Genomic DNA, 19,017 nt, shown 5'->3' with positions numbered 1-19,017 from the left:
TAAAGCAATAACATCTCTATGGTGAAAAGCATTTGATGGACCCTCCACCAGAAAAGTAACACACTGCACCTTGAAGTAAATATACAGATACAGCAGTGAAAGATTAAAGTAAAAGTATCACATGAAAAAATCTATTTAAACCCTTTACGCTGACTGTCACAAATATGCAACAAACTGTTTTTTGTTTTTTGTTGTTGTTGTTGTTGTTTGCTATAGTTGAATTAATAATCTCATCTTAATTTACCATCTACGTAAAAGCAAAAACACACACAAACATTTTTTTATATATACATCTACATAAATTCAGACATAAACGGGTTAAGTAAAACTACTGAAGCACCTGTTTAAAAACTGACTTTAGGAATAAAAAATAGTAGAAAAGTTTTTCAGACTTAGACAGTCTTTATGGATCCACAAGGGAAATTAGTTGGACAGAGTAGCTCACACATCACAATATATTACAATAACACAGAGGAAAAAATAATATAAAAAATGGTAATACACTTCTAAATAAGTATCAGATTGGTATCAACAAGACATGAATTACATAAATGAATGTACAGCAAATAAAAAACAAATATCATATAATATAAATACAGCATATCCCAGTTATTTAGAAGAGGTCATAAGGAAACGGTGCAAAAATGATATGATGATTGACAGAAACACAGGCTTATCTGTTACATAAGTTTTGTTGTACATCTGTATGGAGTATGGTATGAATGTAGAGATTTTTTGAACAGCAAGAATCAAATGTAATGATTTTGATAAAGAAATGTAGCTGATTTTAAGTCATTCAGTTGATTTATTAACTTTTCTAACAATTTTTGGTCAAAGTTGGGACATTAACTCAAATTAAATGTGCTAAAAATAAAGTTTCCACCATTTCAGCAGGTCTCAAACCATAAACAAAAGTACTATTTACTTTTCAGTCCAGATTTTAAATAGGGAGTACAGATACATGCTCTCAAATGTAGTGAAGTAAAAGTAAAAAGTACCCACTGTCAAATTTACTTAAAGGTGCATTGTGTAACTTTTCTGGTGGAGGGCTTGTTAAAGTATTTTCTTCATCGAGATGTTATTGCGTATATAATGTAATGTTTCACGGTATGGCATTAAACGTTTCTGTTTTCATGGAGACTTTAGACTTTAGATCAGGGGTGTCAAACTCATTTTGTTCTGGGGGCCGTATCCAACCGACTTTGATCCCAAAGGGGCCGGATCAGAAAACTCATGTCATATAAACCCCAAAAATAACAATAAGTTCAAATATTTGTGCAGAGAAACACAAATCTATTACAGAAATCTTTTTTTAATTGATGAACTCTTTCTTATTATAATATTATGAACAACCTGAAACTTGAAGAAAAATTCAATTTCAACACAATGTTTTAACATGAACTTGTATGTAAACAGGAATAAGTAAATTTTTCTTGGAAAATCCTGCACTCGGCTCCACTTTTCTCATGTTGGACAGTTTTTCTGATGAGGGTGTCACGGTCAACAGTCAAAACGATCGTCCTTTAAGAGCGTTTGGAAAGAGACAAGTCTTCATTTGTTCTGCTCTGATGGGATGGGCCACAGAGACGCTGGAGACACTGCTGTGATAAGCCCCGCAGAAAATTAACAAGATTTTAATAGAAAATATTATTAAAATATTTTAGTAGAAAATCAGCCAAGGGCCAGATTAAAGGTGTTGGAGGGCCGGATCTGGCCCCCAGGCCTTATGTTTGACACCTGTGCTTTAGAGTTTAGTGCTGTTTTAAGTTTCATAAGGTGTTGGTTTAATACTTAGCCCAGTTTTTTGTTTCATTTTTGTCTTCCACAAGACTCCAAATATACAAGTTAAAGGTGCATTGAGTATCTTCATGAGACCAAACCAAGTTACAAGTCAGATCTGTGGAGAGGCAACCCTGCTCACAGTCAGAATGCCTGTTATTCTAGGTATTTTTGAGCACCTGTAATATAATAAATGTAAGGTCGAGCTGTTTAATGTCACACTGTGGAACATTCCAGGCAGAGCAATGACATATCCATAGGACCCCCATCCAAAAAGTTACATAGTACACCAATTAAAGTACAGATACCTGCAAATTTTACTTACAAATTGCACTTTTACTTTTGTACTTTGACACCTTCCACCACTGACTATGATTATTATATTGTTTAAAAACCTCAAACAAAAGAGAACGTTTTTAAAATGTTTCTTCCTGTTTCTAAAATGTTCATTTGTTTTGCATGGTTGAGTCACTGCTGTTATGCTGATGCGCACAGGAACTCACACGGAAGTCTACAAGGAAATAATCCATCATAAGTCGTCACAAAGTTTTCAAAGTGAGAATTGTACTCCCCAAACTTCTAAGACAAAACCGAAATACAGGCTCTGAAAGCAAAGAGGACAGACAATGCTATTCCCCTGATGATTCTAGCCAGAAAGCAAACCAAAAACACAAAAATGTCAGCTTATTTGTTGAGATGTTTAGGGAGAATCGCTGTGTTATGTGTGTGGTACCTTTTGTTAGATAAGAGCTGTTTGATTCTTCCGACAGCGTGACAGTGCTGCTCCTATGGGTGCTCCTCTTTGGGTGCCGTACGTGACAGGAGCGTGGCAGGGTGCGCTCCGGTGCTAATTTGGACTGCCATTCATTGAAGCCAACTGTCAGCGAGTGCCACAATTACTGTTAAAATCTGGTTCAGACTTTCACTAGTGCCCAGTATTGTCACTCCAGCCTTTCTTCTAACCAACGAATGGAGACGTTTGAAATCCTGGTTTTATATTACAAACCTTATTTTAATTCAACCAGGAGACAGATGAATCATGCAGTTCATTTATTATACACTGTGACACACTGTGCAGGAGTCGAACTTTTTGGAAGCCAGGATTTTTTTTTTCTTCTCTACGTGTTGTAATGCTTAAAATTCATGGCATTTGTAAAGCTGCACTATGTCACTGTTTAGTTGAGGGTCCTTCACCTGCTTGTTTCTATGGAGATGTCATTCCTCTGCCTGGATTGTTCCGCAGTATGGCATTAAACAGCTCTACCTTGCATTTATTCAATTACAGGCGGTTTTATTCCAGAGAAAGCAAAAACATCTCCATGGAGTAAAGTTTGATGAACCCTCCACCAGAAAAGTTACACAACGCACCTTTAATTAAAAGTACAGATACATGATTTTGATAAAGAGCTGATTTTAAGTAATTCAATTGATTAATTTATTTTTCTAGGTATTTTTCTGTAGTTGTTGTTTTTGTTTATGTCTGAAGTTAACTCAAATTAAATGTGCTAAAAAAAAAAAGTCTCCAATATTTCAGCAGGTCTCAAAACAACTTTTTACTTTTCAGTCCAGATCTAAAATATAGTGGAGAAGGAAGTACAGATATATGCTCTCAAATGCAGTGAAGTAAAAGTAAAAAGTACCCACTGTCAAATTCTCTTAAAGGTGCATTGTGTAACTTTTCTGGTGGAGGGCCCGTTAGAGTCTTTTCTCTATGGAGCTGTTATTGCTTCGTTTGTAGAGTAGAGATGTTTAATGTCACACTGTGGAACCTTCCAGGCAAAGCAGTGACATATCCATGGAAACAAGCAGGTGACAGTGCACCAAGGAAAGTACAGATACCTACAAATTAGAAAATATCTTTCTACTTGCAGAAGATACCCAAATTCTAATAGACTGCACTAACAAGATAAACAAGATGAAGAGTGAGCTGTATTAAAATTTCATGCTTGATTTTGATACTAAAGAATAGACCTGATATTCAGTAGTCAATATCGTTTACATTTAGACAATAGAATGTGATTTTCAACATTAAATTAGCATTATATTAGTACTTTCTTTTATATTACCATGTGGTCTTACATCTGTGTTTATACTTGTCTACGTGCTCTTATACTTGTTCTGATCCAGCTCAAGCTCATTCTAAAGTTTCATTTTTGTCCTGTGAATGTGACTTTTTAGTATCAAAACCTGCTCAATACCAGTTTTAGGTTTGATTAACGTCTGCTTTTTAATACTTTTGTCAACCCTAGTGACAAGTGATAATCTACTCTTACTGAAAAAGTTACTTAAATAGGACAAAATTGGACCTGAACAGTTTTCACAATGATCTTGGCCTATTTAAAAAATAGTACAAAACCTCATGGGGAGAAAAGAAAAGTAGTTATTTTGGGTTGAAAAATAACATAGTCTTTTTTATTATAATTCTATTATCAAGCTCCTCTTTTGAAGTAACAGGCATCTTTGTTATAATGTTGTTTCGTCGTCAAAACAGACACGGAGTTGTGTTTTGCATATTTAGGCTGAGTTCTTCTCTCAAACAGAAAACACTCTGTTCCACCTTGTGATGTCATGTGGTATTTGGATGATTGCAGACCTGGAATTGACAATCTCTACCGAACTAAAGGTAAAAAGTAGTTGTTAATTTAAAAACTCCTCCCACTTCATGACATCACAAGGCAATGTAGACAGACTAATATTAAAGAGTTATTTAAACATTTGTGAAAGAAACAAAACAAAACTCCAGGTATGTTTTTGATGAAGTAACATTGTAACATGGGTTAAAGCGAGGGGTGTGCAAAAATATCAAAATATCAATATATCGTATCGTTTAATGTGAAGATACAGTATTGATATTGCTGTATCGATATATTGCCAAGAGAATATTTTTTGATATATTTTACTAAATTATTTTATTACAGCGTTACAGTTTTGTTGCTTGTTTAGAGGAAGCAAATGTTTAAGCAACACATTTGACATTTTCACTGTTTTGATGATGGACGTGTTCTATTAACTGTTTATATTAACTTTAGACAAGTAGTCATTTAACAAACACTTTTAGTATCACAGCCATTATTTAGCCATTATTTTTACTGAACCATATTGAACCGATTTGAAATATATCCCATCGAACCTAAAGATCACTGTATCGAGATATGTATCGTATCGTGGGCTATGTATCGGCAACAGACTCGAGAGCATTTGGACTCGGTCTTGTCTCGGTCTTGAAGGTGCTTGGTCTCGGTCTTATCTAGGACTCGAGGTCTGACAGTCGACGAGTGCGATCATATTTCACTACGGCCGGTAAATGTGCAGAGGCGGCTACATATCCCTGCAAATCCAGTAAGAGAATGTAACTGTAAATGTTATGAACTTGAAAAAAAAAACACTTGATTAACTATGAAGTTGTTTTCTGTAAAATGGGATTAAAGTAGGGGTTCTCAAACTGTGGGTCAGGGTCCAAAAGTCAAAGGGCAGATTACAGCAAAATGTAGTGTTCAATTACTTAAGTGAGTAATCTGTACTTTGGATTACTTGATTTGCTGTAGAGAAGCAAAGACGAGGATAACGTAACATAAGATGGTTTGTCTGCTAAAAGAAAATTAAAAAGCCCAGTTTTACTTATCTGTATTAAAAATATTATTGATAGAAGATAGTCCTGGTTTAGTCCTGTTAAATCCTGTTTTAGTCCTGGTTTAATCTGGTTTTAGACCTGTTTTAGACCTGGTTTAGACCTGGTTTAGATCTGGTTTAGACCTGGTTTGAGTGCTGGTTTAGTCCTGGTTTAGACCTGGTTTAGACCTGGTTTAGATCTAGTTTAGACCTGGTTTTAGACCTGGTTTTAGTCCTGGTTTAGACCTGGTTTAGATCTAGTTTAGATCTAGTTTAGACCTGGTTTTAGTCCTGGTTTAATCCTGGTTTAGTCCTGTTTAAATCCTGTTTTTAGTCCTGGTTTAATCCTGGTTAAGACCTGGTTTAGACCTGGTTTAGTTTCCGGAAATGAGTGTAATTACCGAGTACAGGGGTACAGCCCAAAATGTGAAAGCAGGAAAATACTGCTGTGTAATCCATTTATTTCAACAAAGTAACTGTAATTCAATTACCACTCATTGAAACAGTAACTGTAACCGAATACAGTTACTCATAATTTGTACTCTGATTACATAACTCCGGTACATGTAATCTGTTACTCCCCAACACTGAGTATAGTGGCCTATGTATCGGCAACTTGTTAATGATATCCAGCACTAGTTAAAGCTCCATTCTGTGTAATATAGAGCCTTTAAAAAGCGCACCAGAATGTTCAGCTTGATCTGATGAGCTCTCCCTGACTAAACTTAAACAAACTTTAATTAATTTCACATGTAATCTGCTGCACAATAATTTTACATTCGCTATTTCTGTCTCTATATCAGATTTACCACCAAGCCTATTTAATACTTCACATCATGCCGTTATGAGATTTTTCCAAACGAGCAGCAGAATTAGGCATGTACAGTGCATCTCCTCCCGCCTCCACCACGCCTGCATTCTCACACAATGTTCTAGTCTAACATTTCCAGCCTGTTCTGAGCCCATCATGTGATCTGCCCTTAGGGGTGTAAATGATCTGTTTAGCATGTCAGCAGCATGGCGAGGAATCCCAAACACAATATAACTGTTTACTCAACTTGCTGCGCGTTCTGATTGCTCACACAGGATCTTGATTGAGAAACGCGTTGCTCTTCCTGCACTTGTAATGAGGTGCTAATGGCTACAGATGGAAAAGTGCCTGGCGTGATGATGTAAGCGCGCGGAAACTACCTGGGAGTTGTTGTTTTAATGGAGCGAAGGTACGGGAAGTCGGAAGGGCCAAAAGACAAGATGAAAGAGTGATTAGAAGAGGGCTAAATAGCTTGGATGCGGAGCCAGATTGCCACTATGACTTCTAGTGTGTAGCCATTAGCGTTTGTAGTGCTAATTGAACTGCTAAAGATAGACTGTATAAACTTTTGCTTTCTGCGTTTCACTTCTGAGGCCAGCAAATTACCTGCCAGCAGTTGGTATGGGAAGTCAGGAGGGCCAAATGACATTATAAGAGGCTATAATTGTTCTGAATCAAAGCCAGAATGCAAAAACAATGCATTAGTTAGAAGTACCTTATAATAACTATAATTTTAATAGCCTTAAAGGTCCTATATTACACAAAACGGACTCTTGTGAGCTTTAAGACATGTTATAATGTTCTTACTTCATCAAAAACAGACCTGGAGTTGTGTTTTGTTTCATTCACATGTTTGAGTAACCCTTTATTATTATTCGTTCTACGTCTCCAAAGCTCAAAATTCTCTGTTCTACCTTGTGATGTCATGAAGCAGTAGTTTTCAAGTTAACAGCAAACTTTTACTTTTAGTTCAGAATAGATTGGCAGTTCAAGGTTGAAATTGTCCACATGTGAAGGTATGTGGAGAAAACATAGTAAAGTACTTCCTGTACTTGACATCACGAGGTGGAACAGAGTGTTTTCTGTTTGAGAGAAGAACTCAGCCTAAATATGCAAAACACAACTCCGGGTCTGTTTTGATGAGAAAACAATATAATAACAAAGATGCCTGTTACTTCAAAAGAGGAGCTTGATACTAGACTTATAATAAAAAAGACTATGTTATCGTAGTTTAAATACGCAGGATTTATATGATAAATATGTGTGAATGAAACAAAACTCTATATATTTTATGTTATTAGGTTCTTTTTTCAGACAAAGAGTTTGTTTTCATACCAGACAGTTTGGACTGCTCACTAGTGGTTTTCCTCAGAATGGTCACGTGATGTTGTTGTGACGTGTCTGCTCAGCTGATTTAAACACATTTTGGCTTTGTCGACAGGACAGCTCCATCTGCAGTCCGACTTCCTCAGGACAGTATCCTAGGTGTGTCAGAGTAAAAAAGCCCCCTCGTCCCGGTTTATAGTCTTGTTGGCACGTTTCTGTATTTTGATTGCCTCTTTTATCCAGCGACGGTGTTTGTTTTCCTTTGTCCCAGTGATGTTTGTTCTGTCCCAATCCATAATGTGGTTCTGTCTTTTACAGTGTCAGAAATGGCTGAGTTGAGTTGTTCCTGTTCTGCTTTGTGTTTTGTTGCTCGTGTTTCGCCTTCAGTGTTTCCTTCTCGCATTCTGTCCTGTGCTCCTATTTTTGTGTACTGAACGCCCTCCCTGTTTCCCCAGGCTACAAAAACAACCTAATAACATAATATATATATATATATATAAGACCAAATGAACCTTACTAGACTAAAATCCTGGGTATGTTTTTAATGAGGAAACAACGTTATAACATAACAGATTAGAAAACAACGCAATACCTGTAAATTTATTTTTTTTTTTCCTGGAAAATAGGTGATATCAGTCATTTTTTAAAGTATAAATTTGTTTTTCATGATTTGATTCATTTTCCTTCTACCAGTGCCTCTGGACAACCTGCCAGAATTCCACCTTTAGATCTTGAGTGAGGATCTTGGAATTACCTATGGCGGGGGATTAGCCTACTGCATGGGGTTGATAGGGAAATGGGAGCACCCTAGGGAGGCCCACCCAGACAAGAGCTCAACATGCATGGTGCAAGGTGAGAGTTTTACCTGTGATCTTCATAGGAGACGACAGTGCGTGCCAACATTGAGCCATTTCCTGGCTTGGAAATGGCCCAATGAGTGGCTTGTTCTTATATATTGTATTCAATAAATCCTGTATTTCACTTACACTTTTTGTCCTTTCAAAATGCTAAACCTTAATCATGAAACAGTTTCTAATTGATCTACAAACATTTCTTGCCTGTTCTACTTTAGATGTTGCGAGGACTTGGTGAAGCTATCATTTTCACAGCCTTATCCCTGAACATAAAGTAATTAGTGATGCTTTTTCTGGAATATACTTATAATCTAAGACATGCTTAGACAGTTACATCACATTTTTTGTTCATTTCAGATTGCAATATCATGTTTTCACAGTTAACTATATAATGCAACATGCTCGCTTTTCAAATGTTGTTGCCTTCTCTCAAACTTTTTGAATGTTCTGCTTGTGGCGTATCTGTCCTGGGGTCGTCACAGCCTTTTCAAACCCAGCTCTGTTTCTGAAATGTGGCCAATTAATCTAATTAGATGCAAAATTAATATGCAAAACACTGCAGGCTGGAGGCCAGATGATCTGCTGTGGCGACACTGGAGGGGGGAACCAAATGAAAAGACTTTATTAAATGGAAAAGACTTAATTAAACTGAAACAAAACTCAATGTCAGTATTATAAACAACATTCATCGTAATATTGTTAACATTTTATAGTATAGCTTGTAATAACTACCCCATAATGAACAAATGGTTTAATTACAAAAGATTCAGGCTTGGTAACTAGCTTCTTAATTAAGTAGTTACTTAGACAGTAGCTACTTCTTAAAGACATGAAAAACAGAAGCAGCTCATTTTAAATGTTTTGCAGTGGGTCAAAGTTATTCTTCACTTCTCGTATGCATTCCTAATTATTCACCACGATGAGATAAGAAGTGCTTTTCACAACTCTCACAGGCCAGAGCGGACAACTAGCATGCTAACACACACTTCCTGAGCACAAGAGACATATTTTGACCTCAAGAACTGCTTATACAATATATCTGAACTGGGGCAAGACAGATTTAGTTGAAGTACACGGAAAAGACCAATTTTATTAAGCCTAATTAAAGTGGTAGGTAGTGTCGTAGTACTTGAGACTCGGCCTCGAGACCTCGAGAAGGTTTTGATCTCATCTCGGACTCGAGCGCATTTGGACAATGTCTTGTCCCGGTCTTGAAGGCGCTTGGTCTCAGTCTTGTCTCGGATTCAAGGTCTGACAGTTGACGAGTGCGATCATATTTCACTACAAAATATCCCTGCAAAATCAGAAAGATAATGTAAATATAAATGTTATAAACTTGGGGAAAAAAAACACTTGATTCACTTTGAAGTAGTTTTTTGTAATGTGGGATTAATGTTGGTGGGTCAGTGTCCAAAAAATGGTGCAGAGGGGTGTTTCAGTGGGGTACAGTTTGCTTGTCTTATTTTAGGCCTAAATGAGCATTAACCAGATAAAATGGAGATAGATTTATAAAAACATTGACATATATGTGCCAAATTAAATGTAAAATACAAATAAATGTAGGAAATAACAAAGCTGGTCTCGATTTGGTTTCGACGGGCTGTGATCTTGGTCTTGTCTCAGTCTCGACCTTTAAAAGTCATGGTCTTGTCTTGGTCTGGACTCTCAGAGGTCTAAGGCTACGTTCAGACTGCAGGGCTTAATGCTCAATTCCGATTTTTTTGTGAAATCTGATGTTTTTGCGAGGTCGCTCACATTTCCAATTAAATGCAACTTGTATGTGATCTCCAGTGTGAACAGTAAACGGCCCGAAAGTGTCCCGCATGCGCACTGGAGGACATGATGACGTCATCCACAGCGAGCGTGCTCTGTGTTTATTTTTACAGTTCCTCTTGTACCGGAGCCAGAACATGTAAAACTTACTTGTTTTAAGGAGGAGATTGAGAAGGACAAGGTTTTTGGCCGTGGTGTTTTATGGGGCAGTGGCAGCAACGTCCGCTGAAAGGAACGTGTGGATGCGCAGATGTAGCCAAGAGTGGTGAGTGGCGATGTGCTTCGCTTCAGTGACACGGAGTTCATTCACAATTTTCGCCTACTTCAGCGCAGAATAGTGACTTTTGTGGCTTGTTGATAACGTGTAGGTCAGATGAATGCGCTTTGACCGTTCAGACTGAAGTCGCATGTCAAGAGATCGGATATGTATCGGTTTCAGGACCACATGTCGAAGTGGCCTGGGTCACATTTGAAAAAAATCGGATCTGTGTCGTTCAGACTGTCATTAAAAGATCAGATACAGGTCACATAGGGGCCAGAAAATTGGATTTGGGTCACTTCAGGCTGCAGTCTGAACGTAGTCTTCTCCTGGTCTCGGGACCCTGTGGTCTCAGACTGGTCCTGGTCTCGATTAGTGCGGTCTTGACTGCAACACTAGTGGTAGGATTGTAAAATGATTAGAAAGTTTTCCAATATTTGCAAACCATTCATTTAAAGTTTTTTCAGCCCAAATGTTTCGCCTTGTATCCGTACATATGGACACCTCCTATTCTCGTGTATAATGAGCGCGCCAGGTTTGCTAGCGACATTGTGTAACATCTGTTGGTTCTGCATTATTAAGCCCCATTAGCATAGAGTAAAATGAGGGTTTGTTTACAGTGGCCCCCTTCCTGATGAGTGCGGGCTAGTGGGGCGTCCGTGGCTGGCTGCCTCTTACATATTTTCCCCCTCGCCTTGTCTCATAGATTACAATGCAAATGATTCACTCTGTCTTGCTTTTGTTTGACTTTCCGCTCCCACTGTTTGGAAATCTACAGGGGATATTTTTGGAACAGGATGAAAAACTGGTTTCATTATTGTCTTCCAAATTCATCTGCAAGAGTTGGACCACGAGCCAAGTGTGGAAAAATGAAAATGTTGATAAACTTTTTTTTTTTTTTTTCGCTGGACAGTTTGAATTACCTAGACACATAATTCCTGACTTGGCCTTGGTTCAGTCGTGGTATAGGCCTCATCAGGTTCTGGTTTAATACTTGATTACTTCATGTGAACTGCTTTAGCCTTGATTAATCAGATCTGTGTTCCTAAATTATACTCTTGGTTTAAACCGGCACTTTTTGGTTTTAAAATAAAAATTACAATTTAGAAGACTGGAAGAATTAAAGTTTTATCTTCCAAATTCATCTGCAAGAATCTAAGTACAAGCCAAGTTTGGGAAAATTATAATTCATTAATGATTCATCCTGAAAAAAGTAAAAGCATGAATTAAGATAAATTAGCCCTGCCTTGGTCCTGGTTTAATCCTGGTTTAATACTTGATTGCTTCATTATGGTTTTAGACTTGCTTTAGAGCTGATATTGCCAAATTGTATTCCTAAATGCTCCTCATTTAGACTTGCACACTTTGGTCCATTAACAGTGTAATTTGGAAAGGAGAAAAAAATACATTTTGTCTTCCAAATTCTTCCGCAAGACGCAAGAGTATACCAACCAAGTTTGGAAAAATGAAAATGGCAATAAACTGATTTTATTTCAAATCTTGTCATGTCCATGGTTCAGACTTTAGAGTTTAGTGCTGGTTTAAATCTCATAAGGTCTTGGTTTAATCTTAGCCCAGTTCTTTGTTTCATTTTTGTCTTCCAAATTCTTCCACAAGAAGATCTGTAATTGAACAAATGTAAGGTAGAGCTGCTTAATGTCACACTGTGGAACATTCCAGGCAGAGTAATGGCATTTCCGTAGAAACAAGCAGATTACAGACCACCAATTATTAATAATATTGTTATAGTGCACCTTTAAATCTGTAGAAATGAAAAATGAAAATGTGGAACTTCTTTTGTTCAAATCAGTTCAATTCCTTTATTGTCATTGTCATATAAAAAACAACAAAATTATATTAGCGCAACATACAGACTGCATAGTATTTTAAAAGTACATAATAGTGTAGAGCACCAAACCTATGACACCCACCCCTTAAACATTACACATTAGAACACAGCACTAGTAATATCAGTGCAGCAGCAAAGGGGCATATCAACAAATCACAACAAAAGCACCATAACAATTGGGACATAAAGGACAGGGGACAGATGTGTGTTGGACTGTTAAGTCTCACCTTGAGAAAATCATAAAATGTAATAGATTACTTAGTCCTGCCTTAGACTTGGTTTAGTCCTGGTTTAGGTCTTACTAGGAGACAGAGTTGGTTTAGACCTGGTGTAGCCCTGATACAGTTATGTTTTATTCTTACCCTTGTGGTATGGACTTGTATATTGTGGTCCATTCAAACTGTAATTTGTATGCCTGGAAAAATGTCATAGTGTTCCAAATTCTTCCCTAAGACTCAGAGTATACAAGCCAAGTTCAGAAAAATAAAAATGTTAATAAACATTTGCTGGGCAGTTAAATCTTGCCTAAAAAAAAAAAAAAGAAAAAAGATAAATCAAACAAGATAATAAAACAGATAACTAAATTCTGCCTTAGTCCTGGTTTATACCTAGTTTAATCCTGGTTTAGCCCTGATGTGTAATCGTTCGTGAATTATTCCTGGTTTAGACGTGCACATTTTCATCCATACAAACAAACAAGCCAAGTTTGTAGAAATAAAAATGTCGATAAACTTATTTTTGTCAGACAGTTTAGTCTCACCTCCAAAAAATAAATTTATAAAAAACTACTTTCACCTCACTCCATCTCCCAAGCGCATCTTTTGCTCCTCTTTATTTTAAATGCCAACTTCCTGGCCGGGGAGTTCACTGCGCCAGAGGGCATCCTTAACACAGGGAGAGTCCTGACGCTAAAGGCCAATGTGTCTCTGTAATACTGGCCCGGACACGCTCCTGCTGGGACCATCCGCGCACACTTTATTTCCTCCTCCTGGTTGACTCATAGCTCCAAAAGTAATCCCCAACTGCCCTCAAAACTTTTTCTCCCAGACATGTCTCTCAACCACACCCACTGCTTTATTATAGGTGCGCCTCGTATCCAATAAAGAGGGCCCACAGTGGCTGTAGAGACGCTGATGGGTAGAGATTAGTAGTAGCAAGTGGGTATTTGAGTTGCAGTTGCTTTCATTTAGGATTCTCCTCCTCTGACTTCTGGTACCGCTACGGCATATCGTCCACATATGAATAATTTAAAGGGTATTTTCAGCTTTTGGAATCATATATAAACATAAAGGTGCTCTGTGTAGCTTTTCTGGTGGGTAACATTTCCTAAGGAGTTTCTGAATTACTTCTTGCTCCAAGTAACAGCAGTTTTGGTACCATAGAGTTTGAATGAGCTGAACCATGACTTGGCAGATTTTGAACCAGATGCCCTTTCTTTAGCAGTTTGCCAAACAGGACTGAGGTAAAGGTGGGACCAATTTGTTGTTTTGCAAGTCTCAAGTAAGTCTCAAGTGTTTGACCTCAAGTCCGAGTCAAGTTGCAAGTCAAATACAGGCAAGTCCAAGTCGAGTCTCTGGCTCATAGTCAAGTCCAAGTCATCTGCTTTGAGCTTCAAATCACTTCAAGTCTTTAAACCAAAGTACCAAATATAGCTTAGATTTTTGCAGCTTATAAGAATTTTAAACTAAATTGTACTTAAAAATCAGAGTATGAGTATTTATAGAGTGTATAAGAGTTGTAGACATGTATTTTTTTCTTTTTTAAATGTCTTGACAAGATCTTAGAGTGAATCATTATAGGCAGAATAGAACGAATTAAGATTTAAAAGTGCTTCTCAAGTCTTCTCAAGTCACAGGCCTCAAGACCAAGTCGAGTCCCAAGTCTTAGTCTATTTTATCAAGTCAAGTCTCAACTCCTAAAAATAGTGACTCAAGTCTGATTCAAGTCCAAATCACGACTTGCAAATCTCCACCTCTGGTTTGAGGACACGCGCTCGGGCAAGATTAGAACCACTGAGCTTCTTGTTGGAGGGCAAACATTCAATCTGTACATGGGTTTCCACTTCCTATGTGGCATTTTGAGGACTTGTAATATTTTGTTTTAAAGATTTTATTTTGGATCTTATTTGATTTTACTAGCTTTATTGTCTTAACGAGAAATAGTTGAGTTAAACTATTGTTTGTTTGTTTTTTCATATACTGTATATCTGCAGCACTTTGGAAACTGTTTTGTTTATGAAATGTGCTCTATAAATACAGTGGATTGGATTAAATTGTTAATTGCTATGGTAACAGTCCAAATGTTGCACCATTCTGAAACCCATGGATTTTCCCCTCTTTGAATTTTATCTTAAATATACTTGAAATAATTAAGTTTTCTTACTGATATTGGTTAATTAACTATTTGTATTGATAAGAAAATGCACATATAATTTTATAATCCGGTAGTGGCAGAGTGGTTAGCTCCTGGCTGTAAAAGGTTCCAGGTTTTGTGTGGGATATTTGCACTAATCTGTCCCCCACTGCTGCTGACATGAAGCCCACTGCTACAGAGAGGAGCAGCCAACACACAGGAACATGGAATATCACTATGACGACGGGAATCAACCGAAACTCTCTGACTGAGGAGACGTGGGTAGAGCAGCTAAACTTTGTAGGTAAGAGTAACAATTGTTAGGCAAAAGCACAATGTAGAAAATTACTCTTGGAACTAAATAAGAGTAAAACAGTATTTGGGGAAAGTACTACTCAAGTTAGAGTGACTGTCTACTAACAACATTTGAGTTGAAGTTATGTCTTTTTATTGCTAAAAATACACTGAAAAACTTACTGTGAGCAGGGTTGTCTCTCCCCAGATTTGATTTGTAAATACCATATTGTGGAACATTCCAGGCAAAGCAATAATATTTCCATGGAAACAAGCAGATATGGACAAAAGTTATATAGTGCACTTCAAGGGATAGTCCAGAATTTTGGACATAGAACCTCATTTCCTAGTGAGCCAGAGTGTTGGAGATGTGTGGAGACACTTTTTTAAATATTCTATCCAGTTCTTGTATTTGCAGAGGTCGCTGATGCTAGGCTAGTGCATGTCAATGGCCATAGTTAGCCTGCTACTAAAAACACCCACTCCACAAAACACCCGAGGCAAAACAATTGTAACGCCAAACTGTTGATGTAAATGTCTGTGTCGATAGAATAATCTTAGAAGTAAAACCAACCTTGCTTTTGAAGGACTTATGTCACAGCAGTAACGAGCTGTACTTCCTGATTGACAACGGCAGACTGATATATGAGAAAATAGTCCCTCAAAGTGACAATTCATGTGATGCAAGGTTAGTTTTATTTCAAACATTTTTCTATCAAAACAGACATTTACATCGACAGTCTGGTGTAATAACAGATTTGCTTTGGGTGTTTTGTGGAGTGGGTAAGACTGTTTTTAGTGTCAGGCTAACTATGGCCATTGACATGCGCTAGCCTAGCACCAACGACCTCTTCAAATACAAGGACTGGATGGGATACTTTTTAAAAAAGTGTCTCCACATGTCCCCAAATTTCTGCATTGTCCCTTTAATGTAATCATAAGAACAAGCATTAAATAATACATAAATCTGGTATTACCAAAGCATAAATCACAAAAATGAGAAACACAAATGTTCAAATCATTTAATCAAGTGAAACTTTCAATACTTGTAGATTTATTTACAGTGTGAAGTGTAATGGAAAACTTTTACACACATAAGAGTACTGTTACACAATACATTAAATTAAATATATTACCTGAGTAAAAGTATGGTGTCTGAAATGTACAATTTGGTTAAAAAAGAAAGAAAAATAAAAGTACCCACCTCTGCAGATTGATGAGAATACTTGAACCACCTGAATTTCCCCTTGGGGATCAATAAAGTCGTATCTATCTATCTATTTCCAATTTAAAAAGTTACATTTTATGGCAGTTTTGTTTCAAACTCATCTCCTCTCCTCCTTCATATTCATGCCTTGAGTGTGTCTAATCCTTCAGAGTAGACCTTTTTCCATTGGCTTGCACTATTCCACTGTCTCCGAGGCGCATCCAGACAACAGCAGCACAAGTGTTATTATCAGAAAGCAGATGGTTTATACTCACCCCGGGTCCCATCAGAGCACCAGGCCCAGAAAAGGGTCTCTTCTTCCTCTCATCAAGCACAATGAACACAGTGGCCCAGCCTTGTGCTCCAGTATTAACAAGAGCTGTGAGGAGCCTGAGTGCACATGACAATGGAGTCTGTTATAGGAGGTATTGAAAGGCTCTGGCAGGGCTCCTCATATTCTGGACTTGGATCTCAGCGATGTCTCCTTTCTCATTTTCACTCTTTCATCTTTGAGCCTGTTCTACTTTCTTCTCAAAGCCCTGATGCATAATTTTCTGCAGTGACACCAAGTAAAAAGTAGAAGCCTTTTTTCAGTTATTCTCGGTAGGATTTGGTCATTGGGTTAATTCTGGTTCGGACCGCTGTGTATTGTTGTTATGACCTTGGGCAAGACACTTCATCCAGCTTGTCTAGTATAAATGTGGCTTGTGCGAGATTGTTGGTGTGCAAAATTGTAACTTAATAATAAATAACTACACCGAAATTAGTCTTAAAAGGATCCCCGACTACTCAATACCAAAAAACTCAACTATGTATAGGATCTGTGATATATACAATCACTAGTAGTTTGCCATATTTGTTTATGTCGCAAAGCATTCTGGGTAGCGTCGTCACAAGGTTGTTGTCTTCTGTCATCGGGTTCAACTTGTGCTTAAGTGCCGTTTTGCTGACGCCACTGCGCACTTTCGGTTCTAATTTCTAGTCTGGTAATTTCATGTAATTTCCTCTCCAAGACTAAAACAGGACTAAACCAGGACTTAACCAGGAGGGCTAAACCAGGACTGAATCAGGACTAAAATAAGACTAAACCAGGACTAAACTAGGACTAATCTAGGACTAAAACAGGACTGAAGTAGGACTAAAACAGGACTGAACTAGGACAAAAACAGGACTGACGTAGGACTAAAACAGGACTAAACAGAACTGAACCAAGACTAAAACAGGACTAAACCAGGACTGACCATTAGGGCTAAACCAGGACTGAATCAGGACTAAAACAGGACTGAAGTAGGACTAAAACAGGACTGAACTAGGACTAAAACTGGATTGAAATAGGACTAAAACAGAACTAAAACAGGACTAAACAGAACTGAACCAAGACTAAAACACGACTAAAACAAGACTTAACCAGGGGGGCTAAACCAGGACTGAACTCAGGACTAAAACAGGAGAGAAGTAGGACTAAAACATTACTAAAACAGGACTGAACTAGGACTAAAACAGGACAGAAGTAGGACTAAAACAGGACTAAAACAGGACTGAACTAGGACTAAAACAGGACTGAAGTAGGACTAAAACAGGGCTAAAACAGGACTAAAACAGGGCTAAACCAGTTGCACAGTCACTATTGATTGTGACCAGCTCTTTCTTTGTCACCTCTGATCGTCTTCATGCTCATCATTTACAGTATTGTCCGCCGAGTTGTCCTCCAAACCTGACGTGCGCTCAGGTTCAAACTGAAAAGGCCGAACAGAAGCTATGTCCATCTTGCCGAGACTCTTCATCAACAGAGACGGCGAATCCAAGCAACCAGCTGACAACACTACCCAGAAGGCTTTGCAACGTAAACAAATATGGCAAACTACTAGTGATCATATTTTCTCCTTTTTTGGTATTTTTTGGTATTACGCATTTATAACTGGTGCCAACGTTAATCATATAAGACCAGCATGTCAAAGTAGCTGGGAATCCTTTTAATAAAACATGAATAGATACTTCATTAAAGGTCTTATTTTGCGCTTTTTTGTGATCTATGTTATAATGTTTCTTCATTAAAAACATACCTGGAGTACATACATGTTTGTTTGTTTTTTCATTCACACATGTTTAACTCTGTTCCACCTTGTGATGTCATGTAATAGTACAGGAAGTGCTCCACATACACCTTCACTAGAATCATTTGGATGATTTCAGCTCTGGAATTGCCAATCTCTACTGAACTAAAGATAAAAGGTAACTAACATGATATGACATCACAAGGTGGAACAAGGCATTTTGAGCTCTGGAGATGTAGACATAATAATAAAAGGTTAATCAAACACGTGTGAATGAAACAAAACACAGTTCCAGGTCTGTTTTTGATGAGGTAAGAGCTTACAAGAGTCAGTTTTGCATATGGCATCTTTAACTGTATTAGTACAAACGTGAAATCTCTGTCTGGCCTTAAAACATAACTTGCCCAGTATTGTTTTGCACATTTGCATGCATAATATTTCTCTTCCTCTCTGGCCTTTGCTTTAATCCTCGGTAATACCCAGTGCTGGTGGCTGGCTCTTTTATTAAAGGTGGGGTGTTAATCAGATGCCCTGCAGACGGAGGCGACGGAGGCGATGAGAGGAGGAGGTGGAGCGTATAGAGGATCGATCACTCACATGTGATGAAGGGGAGGCCATAGTGATAAATATAAACAGGAGAGGGCAGGTTAGGGACTATGTTAAATCATAATGAGGATGCCATCGGCTGTTATAGACCTCTGCATGAGTGATGAACTTCAATGACGGAAGTAGCAGATTTCAATGTTATTTTTTTTTACACAAATCATTAAGTAATTTGAGCTCATATGACATGTGTCTGGCTGTGGGAGATATGGTCCGACATGTTTTTTATTTTAATCTACCTACATCT

At 37.8% G+C, this 19,017-nt stretch overlaps 1 protein-coding gene across 1 annotated transcript in view; it reads left to right on the top strand.

Annotated features, from left to right (window-relative positions):
• The window catches only part of efna2a (ephrin-A2a), a 211,541-nt gene that overhangs the window by 20,628 nt on the left and 171,896 nt on the right, over positions 1-19,017 (top strand). The gene's annotated exons all lie outside the window — the stretch shown is intronic.

Source organism: Boleophthalmus pectinirostris, unplaced genomic scaffold, assembly GCF_026225935.1.
Source record: "Boleophthalmus pectinirostris isolate CB_2022bp ecotype Guang Dong unplaced genomic scaffold, ASM2622593v1 HiC_scaffold_10, whole genome shotgun sequence".
Taxonomy (NCBI): Eukaryota; Metazoa; Chordata; class Actinopteri; order Gobiiformes; family Gobiidae; genus Boleophthalmus; species Boleophthalmus pectinirostris.
Note: the sequence above shows the minus strand (reverse complement) of the source record. Positions and strands in the feature narration are given on the sequence as shown.